Consider the following 15,433-nt stretch of genomic DNA (forward strand, 5'->3'; position numbering starts at 1 on the left):
TTCTTTTCATTTTGCATTTTGTTTTTGGACATTATCGGTTAGGTTGAGGCATTGGTTAAGGGTAAGGATGTCTGATTTGTTTACCTTTCATTTGATTTTTTAGATCACTATTGGTTAGGTTTAGGTTAAAGTTTTAGGTTAGGGAGGTACGTTTTACTCATTAAAACTCATTAATATTCACCATAAAAACCTTGTCTGATTAGGACACCTTTTTACTCTCTTTTGGCACCAAATTATGTTATAGTAAAAGTGTTTGATATCATTACAAAGCAGTCTGTGTTAAGGTTGGGTGAGAGGATGATGTAATTGGATATCAACGATATCTGACAAATGTCCCGATGGCGATTGCGACACTCATTTACAGATGATAATCTACAACATCACAAAATTACAAAACCAGAAAATCCATTAGGCAACACTTTTGAGACTGGGGTGTAGCCAATTAGTAGCCAATTGAGAATGGATTTTCTACCAGCACTTGCCATCTTTACTGCAATATGCATTATGCTTGCTGTGAATGGTCTGTAGTTATTGCCTGGGCATGCTGTCTGAGACTGAGACTAACCTTTAGCATTGAGCAAATGTAAATCTCCTTGAAACTTGTTTTGATTTTTTTGTGTTTTACAAGTACAGAAACTATAAAATAAGGAGTGCAAAATAATCAGTCCAATTTCCATAACACATTTTTATAGAATGACACACTTTGATTACTATTAACATTCATGTTTAGATAAATTATAGCCACTTCTAACACATCAAAGAATCTTGTTCTTGTTTCCTGCTTTGTAATAATCGTTAATATAATAAATATAACCATGTTTAATGAATGTTTTATTAACATTTATTATGTTGGTTTAAAAACAGACCACTGAAAACCCCTTATCTGTCGACCACTAATATGAATAGCCTATTACCGTAATGCATCACATGGTGTTTATTTAAGTCTAAGAAACATGCTGAATTACTGTGTTTCTGAGTCAAAGTTTTCTAAATATTTTACATTTTCTATAGGTCAAGCATCTAAAAACTCACAGACTTACGGGCAAATAGAATAAGATCTCACATTTTATTTATTGCCTCTCAGTTTCTGCTGCCCTGATTTTTGTGTTCAGCACATACAATTGAGGTTTGTGGCTCTTGAGAGTGACCACGTGAGTAGCGTGTAGCGCTGAGGGAATATTACTTCGACCCTTAAAACGCATCCATGGCCATATGCTAATGTTTGAGTGCTCGAGATTTTGCGATAGCAAAGTAGACATTAGACTTATTTTACATGTACATTGTTGCAAAATGGTTAATAGGCGTAATTTGTGGATATTCCAAGCGCAAGAAACAAAACTATATTTGCATGTCATAATTTTTAATCGCAAATGCGAATTGCAAAACTGTCACACTGTACAGCTCTGGCTAACTATCAAGTTCACATCTTTTGGAGGCCCCCAGTAATGTGGAGACCCTCGGCAATTGCCTAGTCTGTCTATAGCTAGCACTGGCCCTGTAAATACTGCTCTTGTGCAGAGTAAAATTTGCTCAAAAGCCACAGTAAATGTCTGATTTGTTGGAGAACTATTCTTTTGAGTAATTCAGTGAACTGGGTGAACTGGTTTACAAATTCATCTGAATGATCCATTACTGCATCAGTCTGCATTTGAATGATTCTTAAAAATCCTTATAAAATCACAAATGGCTGGAAAGGTCATGGTAAAGTCAAGGAAATTAACTGGCCAAAAGTGTGGGAACCCTGTTTGTAATCAATTTCATCCTTAGGTGCTATATATATTTTGTGAACTTTATATTCAATTTAAATGAAAATCTCCCATTGACACACTGAAAAAAAGGTCAGCATTTAAAAGTCAACCAGAAGTTATTGTATTTAACCATGCACTGTAAAAGCAGCCCTGATGCATTTTATTTACACAAAACCAAAGCCTCAAACCTAAGCTTACCTAAAACTCCAGCACTGTTCTTTTGCTGACTTGTAAGCACTGACATGTAATATCCTTCAGGAAATGTACATTTAGTATCAGTTACTGCCTTTTATTTGTCACTTGATTAATTCAATATGTTAAGTCGATAAATAAATCTAGCTCACATCAATGCTATGTTCTCAAGTCATGGCAGAGGCAAATGTGTTATTGAGAACTCTGGGTTAGCCTGGGTTTGGGCTCACATCCGTGGGGTTGGGAAATTGTTGCCTAATTTCCATGGTCATGTAAACTAATGTTCATGAGACCAGGCTGGTTAGTATTGAGCACTTCAGTTTGGAACGACCCTACAGCAAGGTGGCCATGATTGTTCTCCTCTCAAAGTGCCCTTTGGAGACTGATTTATCCTGTTTGGAATGCAGGGCTAGTGTTAAATGCACAACAAAAAGAACTGGGGTTTGGATAAAAGTCACACTCTACATTTTCTCTTGATAATTCTCTTCATTATATTGTTTCACTTGGAGATACGTCACATCTGTACAGAAATAAAATGATTGCGATCAATGTTTAATTTTGATTTTGAAACTAAGTTTTAAAGACAACAGATACAATCTGTTCCATTTAGTTGCACTATATCAACCTGTTTTGGAAAGTAAGACCACATCAAACAACCTGTGTATGCCCTCTAATCCTCTTCAATCAGAGTGCAAAAATTATGCTACAATTTTAACCAAGGATGTTATATTGGATTTTAATGAATTTCCCACCTTTGACTTGGGAGATGGTCAATTTAGAATTCTGGGGTGGCACCTGGTGTGGCCAATCAAAGTTTAGACCACCCATCCTGTCAACGCAATCCTATGGGGTCAACACAATCCTTTTCCTATTTTATTTTCTTGCTCACAGCATTGTTCTTCACTGGAGCCTCTTGTTTCCAGAGATATGTCGACATCCCTTGACTCATCAGATCCTTTTTCTCACTCTTTGGTTGCTCCCTGCTGACTTCTCTGTCTTTTCCACCCTCAGCTGCCTCATTGCCAGCTTCAAACTTGCAGGTGTCTATGTTAAGATACATGACTTCCCTTCCCTACAGTAGGGAGATACTGTTTCAGATGCTAAGAAAATCACACTCATACAAATTCTCAGTTCTGATTTCGAAACCTACACTTTGGATACATACAGTTGTTGTATTCAGGTTGATTCAGTGATGTTAAATAATAGGCAGAGGCTATTTGCACTAAGTGCAAGTGACACCCTACACCAACCCCTACCCGTAAACCTAACCCTAACCTTCCCATCCCAAAATTAACCATGGTTTTACTGCAGTAACCACAATATCACCATGTTATTTTTTTTTGTAAAATCATAGTAACCACAAAATTAAAACATCCTTACTATATTAACACCATCTTACTCTAGTAACACCATGGTTAATTGCATTAAAACTATGGCTTCCACCAAAAAACATGGTTACTACAATGTTACTATAGTTAAACCATGGTTAATTTTACCCAGATCAAACCTTTCTCTCATCTCCCTGACCTTCGCAGTAACCAAATCACTGCCAGGAAATCAATCTTTTTATTTATATTTATTTATCATAAGTAGTTTTAAAGGAAATATTAAGTGTGGATACAGGAAACAGGATGGGAAAAACTGGGGTAAAAGGGGGCATCTAACCTGGGTCCTCTGTATGAGAAAAACACATCCACATTTTTTTACACACCATGTCATTGAAGCAACACTTGGAGGTGCAGTTTGTCTTTGATTGCAGTGTTTCCACGAGACTTTTTGATCGCAAATAGCTGCACTGTGTGGCAGGTGCTATTTACACCGAGTGCAAATAGTCACTTCAAAATAATATTTCTGACTTGATTAAAAACTGCTAATGGGATGCTTTTATCGAAAGCGACTTACAGTGCACTTATTACAGGGACAATCCCCCTGGAGCAACCTGGAGTTAAGTGCCTTGCTCAAGGACACAATGGTGGTGACTGTGGGGATTGAACCAGCAACCTTCTGTTACCAGTTATGTACTTTAGCCCACTACGCCACCACCATTTACTTTTTTTTTTTTTTATTTATATTTTTATTTTTATTAAAGGCATGTAACCTAATGCAGCATTCAGATTGTACAGTTAGCCTTCTGTCAACTTCTGTTGCTGTTTGGCACCCTTAGCACATTTAGACATCAAGTGATAATGACACTACTTATGATTTGTTGATCACAAAGGGTACCATCCAGTAGTGATCTCAAGGCGCTATGGTTACCTCCTAAAGCAAATGCTACTTGCCCGCAGTGATCCATTTGGCATCAGGTGAAAATACAGCCTCTAAGTAACATAATCTTCTTCAGAAAAACTTTTCTTTCTGAGCCTTTCTCAAACATGCTGTCACATTGTTCTTTGTAATAAAATGAATTAATTGCTGACAGCTTCAGTGGCCGCTAACTTCCATTTCTCTCCTAAACAGAAAACTGCGGGGGCAACTATGATAATATGCTGCTGTGTTAGATTGTGTCCCAGAGGGCCAATATACCATCTCAGGCTGATCTTTCCATGAGTCTTTTTTTTTTTTTAAATGCTCCAGCTTTTGCTCCGATTGTGTAAGTAACCTGAAGCTTAAAGTTGCAAACCTCATATTTTTTGGAAACCGCAAACACAAAACATTATAATACAGGGTGGACAGTTCTCTCACAATGTTTCTAAAATCTTGCTTCTTCTTATCATTTCAGTTCAGTGCTAATAGTAGTCAAGGCAGGGATAGCTTATGTTCTATAATCGCTCTCTTGGGTAAAACATATGGTATTGCATAATTCAGAAGTCATGGAGGAGATTAGATAATGCTATAAAAAGTGTGAAAACAAAGGAAGAGATGCTAAAGGGTTGGCTGCATTACAAAACAGTATATAAATAACAAATTGTCTTTCTGTCTCCTTTTCTTCTTTCATACACCCAAATATAAAAACATAAGGTGTTCATTACCATAAATAAGTAACCTCGACTGTGTTATAAAAATAGCTTTGATCTGTAGATCCATCTGAATAGCTGAAGGGAGGATAATGAGTGTGGAGCACAGATGTGGTTTTCACGCTCAGCTCTGACAGTGGGGAGAGACTCAGTTACATTTAATCACATCCTGTCAATGGATATAAGGATAAAAGGAATGGTGTCTGTAAGAGTGTGGTCAGAGTTGTAGGTAAAGATCTCATATAGACCCTGTTTACGCTGGTATTAAAATTAGTTTTGGTGATCCGATCACATGTGGTCAGCGCTAAATACAGGTTTAAACGGGGTCTAAAACGTTTCATAATTGGATCACAAAAACCACATACGATACGAATGTGGTCAAAAACGTGTGACCGCATCACATTTGAGGTATAAATGCTAATCCCAGACAGCAGTGAAGCTCCTCACCTCACCTGTCAATCAACCTCTGCACTAAAACAAGAGTTTAAACTTTGCCTGTTACGAGCGACATTAAAAGGAAATAACTCTCCAATAAAAAAAACACAGACACAACTTCATGGATCTTCTTCAGTGTGTCTGAAATCAACATGCAGGGACACTTATGAGAAGTACGAACATCTGCAGCTCAGATTAATACAGGTATTCCACTAAAGTAAAGGATAATTCTGTTCGAAATGTTGTGTTTTAAATTTCATTTGCATCTGGTAGAAATAGTGTGCCCTTTTTTCACGCTTTCTTTGTCTTTTCTGACTTTGTTGCGATTTAATGTCATACATTTACACACTGACATAGTGATTGATGTATGTTATCATGAAACAGAGTCCCTCTCCTCCAAATCTGATCACAAGTGGTCAAAGGAGACACATTTAAGCGACCAGGTGTAAACAGTGATGTTTCTCACCTGACCATCGGCTCACCTGAAATGCATCTTAAAACCAGGTGGAAACGGTGTCATATTGTAGGTGAAGGTGAATATCTTTTAATGGTTTTAACAGTTTAAGGGTCTAACAAGGATTTAATTAAAGTTGTGTGGCATTAAGTCCATGTCTTTTAGCTTTGATGCTAGTTTGCTAGTTACCTCTTGACAAAATTATTTTTAGTAGATATACTCTATACGCTAAATGTAAAATTGACAATCTTTCTGTTCTGGAAAAACAGACGACAACAATTTGACTCATGCTGCACTCACAGGCTTATCCAATTTTTGTCCAGTAAGTTGCTATCTAGAAAAAAAATGTCCAATTGCTACGAACAATTGCAAATAGCACAGCTAAAGGCTGTGATGTAGGCTTTTGTCTGTTTTTTAAGAAAAGGAGGGCAAGCCTTTCAATATGCGCAGGCACAATTTCCTGTTTCAACAGGAAATAATGTCAACACAGGAACGAAATCTGCTTGTCAGTTTTGGAAATGATATGTCCAAGTAAGTCAGATCCAGTGAAAATATGTGTAGCAATGAAATGCTCAAGAAACTTACTGAAGGTTGAGTGATTGTCTTTACATTTTTACATGTCATTATGAAAAGCCAAATTCCAACAATAAGATTGAAGAAAAAAAATAAAAAATAAATAACAAATCTGTACTTTTCTTTTACTTGGAATATAAATGTTATGGACACTGGCGATATTGTTACTGTCTCTTAAAAAGATTGTGCTTAAGGCACTCTGTGCAGATTGCTTTGTTGAGTTTAATCTTTTGATAGTTTTAAAGTCCCCCTATTTTTGTACCGTTTCATGTGGTTGCATCTGTATTGATTTAACAATTGATTGTCACAATAAAGAATATTTTTATTCTCATGGAATGACGATTTCAGAGATTAACTGACTGAGACTGAAACTACAGTCAGTATTGAACTTATGATGATCTGCTACAGTACATGAAACATGTTTATCCATTCAGCTACTGCAAAGTATTTGTTCTTGCAGGATCTTTTGTGATCCTTCCCCCGCTGTCAAGTGGACTAAAATGTCATGCTGTTCATCACAGAGTAACCGTACTGCTTCAAAATACTTCAAAGTCGATTTGATTACTTTTACCATTTTTTGTCCTTTTGTGCTTGACCAGCCTGATCTCACATAAAATTTGGCAAGTGTGTGCCGATTTTTCTTTAGCCGAAAAGTGGTATACGTTGACCGAATTTGAAAACACTGCCTCCAGAGGCTAAAGTGATAAGTGTTTCAGAGCATATAAACAAGTGTGACATCCATTTACAGTATATACAGGAGAGGTCGCCAGAAGCCAGTTGTAAAAATTATTTTTTCAGTTGAACAGGATGTAAAACAGTGAAGAGAAATGCTTATTTTATTTAATCTACCCCCCAACCAAAACCCAAATCTAAACCTAACCATTAGTAGAAACAAAATGCAATGTTAGGGATAAAAATGCAACCTCCTTATCATGCTTGTGATTGTTTATACAAACGTGATTACTTTCTCATTTTAATGGGGATTGAACTGTGGTCTCCCATGCAACTGACGCAACATGCTAACAGTCGTGCTACGAGAGAAAGTAATTGTTGTTAAGCCATTCCAAATATGTCCGTGGGAGATAGGGCATGTCAGTGAGTCAGCATACTGTTGCCGATCCTAGGGTACCGGACATTTCGGAAACAGCATGCCGAATTCCCATGTGATCATGTTGGCTTGACAGACCACAGTAACTATTCACTTTCATTATTGCAAATATACTCTTGTGAAGACTTAAAAAAAAATAAAATCACCTGTTGCAATTCACAGAAGAGAGAAACTCATAAGGGTTTAGAGTGACATTAGGGTGTGGCTAGTTGGGACGACAAGGAGAATTCCTGGTAGGTTGCTCAAAAATTGGGCCGGCATGTCTGCATATTGATTGACAAACTTTCAGTCATGTGTCGCATAGCAGTTGCCAACCACCCATATCATCCGTTATAAGGGATCAGAATTGCGTTCCGTATTAAAGCGGATGCAGTCTGTACTGTATTTTATCATCTCACACCCAAACAAATGTGAAAGATGAAACATTGGCTGTTGTCACACGGACACATGTTGTTCACTCTCAAGTCAAGTCATTATTATAACACTGAAATCAAATATGGCAGCTGTGTCAATGACATCAAACCTCATTGGTTCTCATCATGTCTCGTGAGCAAATGTCATGATGTAATGTTGCAAGAACCATTGAGGTTTTATGTTATCGATGTTGATGCCATATTTGATTTCAGATGTCATTGGATTTGAGAGTGAATAACTTAAACAAGATGTCAAACCTGTTTGAATACATCTTGCTTTTCAGTGTCAGTCCTTATTCACTACCTTTGCACGTAAAAGAGCAGCATGGATATTCTGCTAAACATCTTTTTTTTGTGATACGTGGAAGAAATAAAGAAGGTGAGCAAATTATGAGAGAATTTAAATTTTTGGGTGATAATTTATCAATATTTTACAGTACGGTAAGGCTGTTCACAGAATCATGGTACATGTATCCAGCACATTACCACCAAATATGATAATGAATAAAATTAGGTAGTTACGGGTAATTACATTACTGCACAATTTCAAGAATTGTATTTGTATTTATATTTTAAAATTGCTTGGTTTATGAAATGCTCTCCAATTCAAGGACACTTAAATGTAAGGCAACGATCATCTGTAAATGTCACTCTGCTCCTTTGAGATTCAGCCTTTTCAGGAATACTTATATACTGTATAATGAGAGTAGAAATGAGGGACAACTCCATGAGAGAGGCCTTTTAGAGAGATATTTTTATTCATAAATAAGGCTCTTATTCCCCTTAGCCTAGCAGTACAGGTCTGCCTAACCCACTCCCACATATTCTTCAAAACAACTTTCACAATATACTCACAGTGCCAGAACTAGCCGTGTCAAACAATGACGCACATACACACACACACACACACACACACACACACACACACACACACACAATTATAAACAATCTGACTCATACTCTCTGGACCTAAATTGTATCTGGCAGACCACAACTTTTGTGTGTACAACAGCAGCAAACCCCCCCCCCCCCCCCCATAAAAATAATAGAAAAACAAAAGAAAACATACACAACAATTTTTCACTCTTAACATTTTAAAATGATAGTGATGTCATCAAATCTATATATAAAAAAGATTGAAGTATAGGGTGTATTGACCAACAAAAGCAAAGCAAATCAAAATCAAAACAAATCAGGTTTCCTTTACTATTCATTAAAATGTTATTATTATTATTATAATTATTATTATTATATAAAATGTATTATTATTAATAATAATAATAGTATAGTTGTTTTTTATAAAGAAATGTATATGTAGGCACAATTTATATTTGTCTATAACAATTTCAGTCATTACCAGCCTTTACGTTAAAAGGTTTTTTTTATTTATTTATTTTTAAGATGATGACAACCATAAATTCAGTCAGCTGTGTCCAAACCTTTGACTGGTAGTATAAATGGAAAACACACTCAAAAGTCAAAAAGTCTGAAATATATTTGAGTGAAAAATGAACAAATGAGATATAGATTTATACTTATACTATAATTCAATGAAAGCCCTTCAGATTAATGTTTTGAAGTTTTTATTTTGTTCTTTCTCCACTCATCCATATCCCCTCAGCTCGGCATGGATTCTGGGCTCTGTTTAGGCTCTGGGCTATAATCTTTCATCCACAGAAAGTTTTCTCTCACACACCTTCCAGCCATGTACCATCGGTTTCAGATCCTCACTGAGCTTCTGTAGTTCTCCACACACTGTTTTGGAGGAAATTCAAGAGGTCTATACCATCAAGCACATTTAAAGGGGATATATATAGAGTCCAAAATTAACACTTGTCAAGCACCAAATGTGAGTAAAAACTGGCTTTTTTAACTAAGTAAAATAGAGTTTGTGGCTAGTTAGATGGTAACTTTATTAGGAACTGCAGCATGGTTTAAGTCGATTTGTAAAGTCCCATTCACATGATAGTCTGGTCCTGCTAATTTAAGTGCTGTATGTGATGCAAATTGACCAACATTTTCTTGTCAAGAAAACATCTCTCTCTACTTGTCCATCATTTTTTAACACTTTTTCATCATTGGAATATATATCATCAGTTTATCCAGGATGCTTGAAGTTTGTAATGTTTTTGTTCTGTGTTGTTTGTCACAAATATGTGCAGAATAAACAGACAAATAATCCCACTGCTGAATGGACACATATATAATTTTAATACAAGAGTAGCCAAGTGGAGAAATTTCATGAAATGTAACTCTTATCATAAATTGGACATGGCCTCTGAGTTTTGTGACACCTGCTTTCCGGTACTCCCTTGTGTTGCGCATGTGTGCTGGTTAGAGACGTGAGAACATGTATTGCACAAGAGTGCTCTCGGTTTTGTTCATTGGTTGAGAATTCTTTGGGTAAATATAATATTTCACACAAAATGCTGATAAATTACATTAAATATCTGTTTACAAGAGTCATAGACACAAACTGAATGTTTTTGATGGGTTATTTTTGAAGGATGCATATGGATCGCATGTGTGGAGTTTGTCCACGATTTGCACACATGCGAGGACTGGGTATGCAGATTTAGCATTAATCATATCATATTTAATTATTTATAGCCCAGAGAGTTTTTCAATTAAGTGAACATGTGTAATGAGAATTTTTGTGTTTTAAACTGAGATACATGTCCTTAAAGACTGTTTAGAAATAAGTAAAATACTGTGAGTGTTTAAACATGTTTAAGCATGTATTAAGCATGTGTAGAAATATATGGGTAAGCTAATGTCCTGTTTTTCCTTTGATTTGGAAATTAACCTCAACCATATTTCATTGTACCGTATTTATTTCTATTGAGTTTCATTGTGCTAAAATTCACTGAATCATTTTTGCTCTCATTTGGGACATTGTACTTTTTGAGTCACATTTACAAATTGTCAGAAAACTCCTGGATTGTAATCCAGTTTTTCATTCTTCAAATAAGTACAAAAACACAGTTAATATACTATATGTTTTATATATATATATATATATATATATATATATATATATATATATTTTTTTTTTATTTATTTTTTTTATAAATATAAACATTTATATTCTATATGTCCCCATGGACCGCTGTCCTTTTTCTGAGACAGCAGTCAGAATAAAACCCCAAAATACATTTTTGTATCCTGTGTTGTTTCTTTACAACCCACCGACTACACAAATAATGCAAAATTCAGTTTCATGGCTGATAAGTTATATTTATGGCCAAAACATTTTCTCAAAGACCCCATGAAATTTTGTGGCTTGTAGTCCATGACAATTAGCCATGAAACCATGCTCCTAAAAGCTGACAAAATGAACTTTTAGCAGATATACAAATGTAAATTTACAGGCTTTCCCTGTAAAACGGACCAAAAATATTGAAGACTCATCTTGCACTACAAACACATTTTTGCATGAAATAAAATGTTCTCAATAATGCGAATGTTCCTCTCCCTAACTGCCTTGCAATTAGCAAATCATGGCTCACAGCTGTGTAATAACAACAAAATCCTGTTGGATATATATATATATATATATATATATATATATATATATATATATATACACACACACTACCGGTCAAAAGTTTTTCAACACTTGACTGAAATGTTTCTCATGATCTTAAAAATCTTTTGATCTGAAGGCGTATGCTTAAATGTTTGAAATTAGTTTTGTAGACAAAAATATAATTGTGCTACCATATTAATTGATTTCATTATAAAACTAAAATTTATTTAAAAAAAAAAAAAGTTTTTGAAATTGATGACTTGGACCAAATAATAAAGAAAAGCAGCCAATAAGTGCCCAACATAGATGGGAACTCCTTCAATACTGTTTAAAAAGCATCCCAGAGTGATACCTCAAGAAGTTGGTTGAGAAAATGTCAAGAGTACATGTCTGCAAATTATAGGCAATGGGTGAGTACTTTGAAGATGCTAAAATATAACACAGTTTTGATTTATTTTGGATTTTGTTTAGTCACAACATAATTCCCATAGTTCCATTTATGTTATTCCATAGTTTTGATGACTTTACTATTATTCTAAAATGTGAAAAAAAATTATAATAAAGAATGAGCAAGTGTTTCAAAACTTTTGACTGGTATATATATATAGGACAAACCCTTCAATATGTCCTGCCCAGACTTTGTCTTTAAGGGAATATGTCAACACAGGAAAGAAAACTGTACTCATCATGTGGGGCAAAAAAGATCATTTTGGACCCTGTATAAGACCCTGCCCTCTTCTCTAATTGCTCTGTTTTCTTTTTAGAGATTATTGATTTGCTTTTGATGAAGATTTTCTTTTAGCTTCGCCATATGCTCTTGTCCCAAGATTGATGAAGCTGCAAGATCAATCCTGTAAATCATCGGAAGCTTCTATTTCATGTTTTGGCAACATCTGCTTTGGTTCTCTGCACAGTGTGAAAACAGTCTCTGGGATACAAGCATGGAAAAGTTCTGTAATTTTGTGGTGCTTGCAATCCATCTATTTTGGCTGTCAAATATAAGAGCATCTGTCACTTTCACACATAATTATCTGCAACTGTTGTTTAAATACGATATTCAAGTCAGCACAATCTTTCTTTTCTTGGTTTAGGATATCAGCCTAGTCACTCTGTGGTCTGTAAACTGTGATCAGGGTGTATCAAATGAGATCCATTTACAATAAGCCTATTCAAAATACAAAGAACAAAACTGAATTCTGAGCATGCCTGCATTTGGCTAAAAATGATTTTCATTGCATCCAAAGTAAAGTACATGTTTGAATCCAGTCCTTCAAATCACGTTTTCATTCATGACACTGAAGCAGAGTATGACAAATAAGGGCTGCGTTTGCCAAAAGCATTGTAAGCTTAAGTAGATCGTAGAAACCACACTGCAAAAAATTATTTTCAAGACAAGTATTTTTGTTTTGTTTTCCTGTAAAATTATCTAAATATTCTTAAAACGTGATTGATTTACTTGTCAAGCAAAATAGGAAAAAAAATTCTTGTTTTAAGATAAATCTGACAAAAATTTGTGAACTTAAATCTGCCAATGGGATAAGCAAAATAAACTCCTTTCAAAGGGAAAACAAGGTTATTTTGCTTACCCCATTGGCAGACTTAAGTCTAAAGTTCACAAATTTTGTCAGATTTATCTTAAAACAAGACTTAATATCTTATCCCATTTTGCTTGACAAGTAAATAAATCACGTTTTAATAATGTTTAGATAATTTTACAGGAAAACAAGACAAAAATACTTGTCTTGAAAATATATATATATATTTTTTTGCAGTGTATTGGCGGCAATAGTCTCTATGATCAACCAAAGCTTTGATGCTTTTGGGAAATGCAGCCCAGGTCTATTTTGATGCAAGTCTATATTGCTAGACTACACTGCGGTTTTGAATTTTCTGCGAAGCAAGCCATTTTCTTCTGCTCTTGCAGGAATGATAAAATGTTTGCTTTAAGGCTTGTTAGGTGTGTGTGATTCATGTGGAGGAGTCTCATTTTCTACATTTTTTAAAAAATCCCATAAAGATATAACATCCACAATATCTGAAGGATTGCAGACTGAAAGTTTTCCTCAAAGTTTTTAGTGTAGGAGTGTTGGACAAGGGATTTGACCTTAGTCTGCTGGACAAGTCTTACATAGAATGATTTGTGACTGCAATGATACAATGATTTGATGCTTACTACTACATTGATCCTGCAGTGTGATCCAATACATTGATACATCGCACTTAGACACACAGGAGTAGAACGAATGGATCCTACAGTCTTCTTACACCCAAATATTCAGCACAGTTCATGCTGTTAACTAAAGCTGATTAAAACAGCAAGAGTTATGGATGAATCTCTAGGACAGAATGGGGCATTATACGTATAATATTCATTATATACAACCCCAATTCTGAAAAAGTTGGGCAAATATGATAAATGCTAATAAAAACAAAACGGAGTGATTTGTAAATTATATTTACACTTTGCTATATTGAAAGCACTACAAATACACATTATATGATGTTTTACCTTGTGAATTTCATAGTTAAAAAAAAAAAAAAGTACAGTAATTTCAAATCAGATGATTGCAACATGCTCCAAAAAAGTTGAGACAGGGGCAGTTTAAGACTAATAACAATATGACGAGTTGAAATGACAAAGCGATGTGAAACAGGAGATGTTAAACAGGGTGAGGCACTTGTGTCATAATAATGTATACTGTATAAGGAGCCTCCAAAAACAGCCTAGTTCTTCAAGAGCAAGGATCGTTCAAGACTTGTCCATTTGCCAACAGATGTTTAAGCAAATAATCCAGCATTTTGAGGCATTGTTTGGGCATTTCACCCTCTACAGTGCACAATATAGTTGAAAGATTCAAGGAATCTGGTAAAATCTTGGTGCGTAAAAGGCAAGACGACTGAATGCGCGTGATCTCTGATCCTTCAGATGTCACTGTCTTAAAAAATGGCATAAATCTGTAATGGATATCATAACAATGGGCTTGGGATAACTTTAGTAAACCTTTGTTAGTCAACACCCCTCACCGCTGCATCCACAGATGCAAGTTAAGACTTTACTATGCAAAGCAGAAGCCCTACATCAACATTGTCCAGAAGTGCTGCCGACTTCTTTGGCCCGGTCTCATCTTAGATGGAAAGAAGAACAGTGGAACTGTGTTTTTTGGTCTGAAGAGTCCACATTTCAAAAAGTTTTTGAAAAACAAAGCCGACGTGTTATCCGAGCCAAAGAGGAAAAGGGCCATCCAAGCTGTTATTAGCATCAGGTCCAAAAGCCAGTGTCTGTATGGGCCAGGGGTGTGTCAGTGCCCATGGCATGGGTAACTCACACATCTGTGAGAACACCATGAATGCAGACAGATATGTAAACATTTTGGAGCAACATATACTACTATCCAGCACCGTCTTTTCCAGGGACGTCCCTGCATTTTCCAGCAGGTCAAATTCAAACCACCTACAGCCCGGATTACAAATGCATGGCTGTGTAAACAGAGAGTGTGGGTGCTAGATTGGCCTGCCTGCAGTCCTGACCTCTCTCCAATTGAGAATGTATGGTGCATTATGAAGCACACCATATGGCAATGAAGACCCCGTACAATTGTTCAGCTAAAGACCTACATAATGGATGAATGGGGGAAAATTCCACTTTCTTAAATTAAACTTGTGTCTTCAGTGCCCAAATGCTTAATAAGTGTTATTAGAAGAAATGGTGATGTTTCACAGTGGTAAACACTCGAGTCCCAACTTTTTTGGAGCGTGTTGCAATCATCTGATTTGAAATTACTGTACATAAAAAATAAATTAAAAAAAAAAACTATGACATTCACAGGGTAACACATCATATAATGTGTAGCTGTAGAGCTTTCAATATAGCAAAGGGTGAATATAATTTACAAATCACTCATTTTTGTTTTTATTAGCATTTTTCAGACTGTCCCAACTTTTTTGGAATTGGGGTTGTATAAACATTACGTAGCCGCTAGGGGTGTGGTGAAGCCTTCAGTTGTAACAATTTGTTTATTACAGTATT

The sequence above is a fragment of the Myxocyprinus asiaticus genome, chromosome 26 (genome assembly GCF_019703515.2).
Source record: "Myxocyprinus asiaticus isolate MX2 ecotype Aquarium Trade chromosome 26, UBuf_Myxa_2, whole genome shotgun sequence".
Classification (NCBI taxonomy): Eukaryota; Metazoa; Chordata; class Actinopteri; order Cypriniformes; family Catostomidae; genus Myxocyprinus; species Myxocyprinus asiaticus.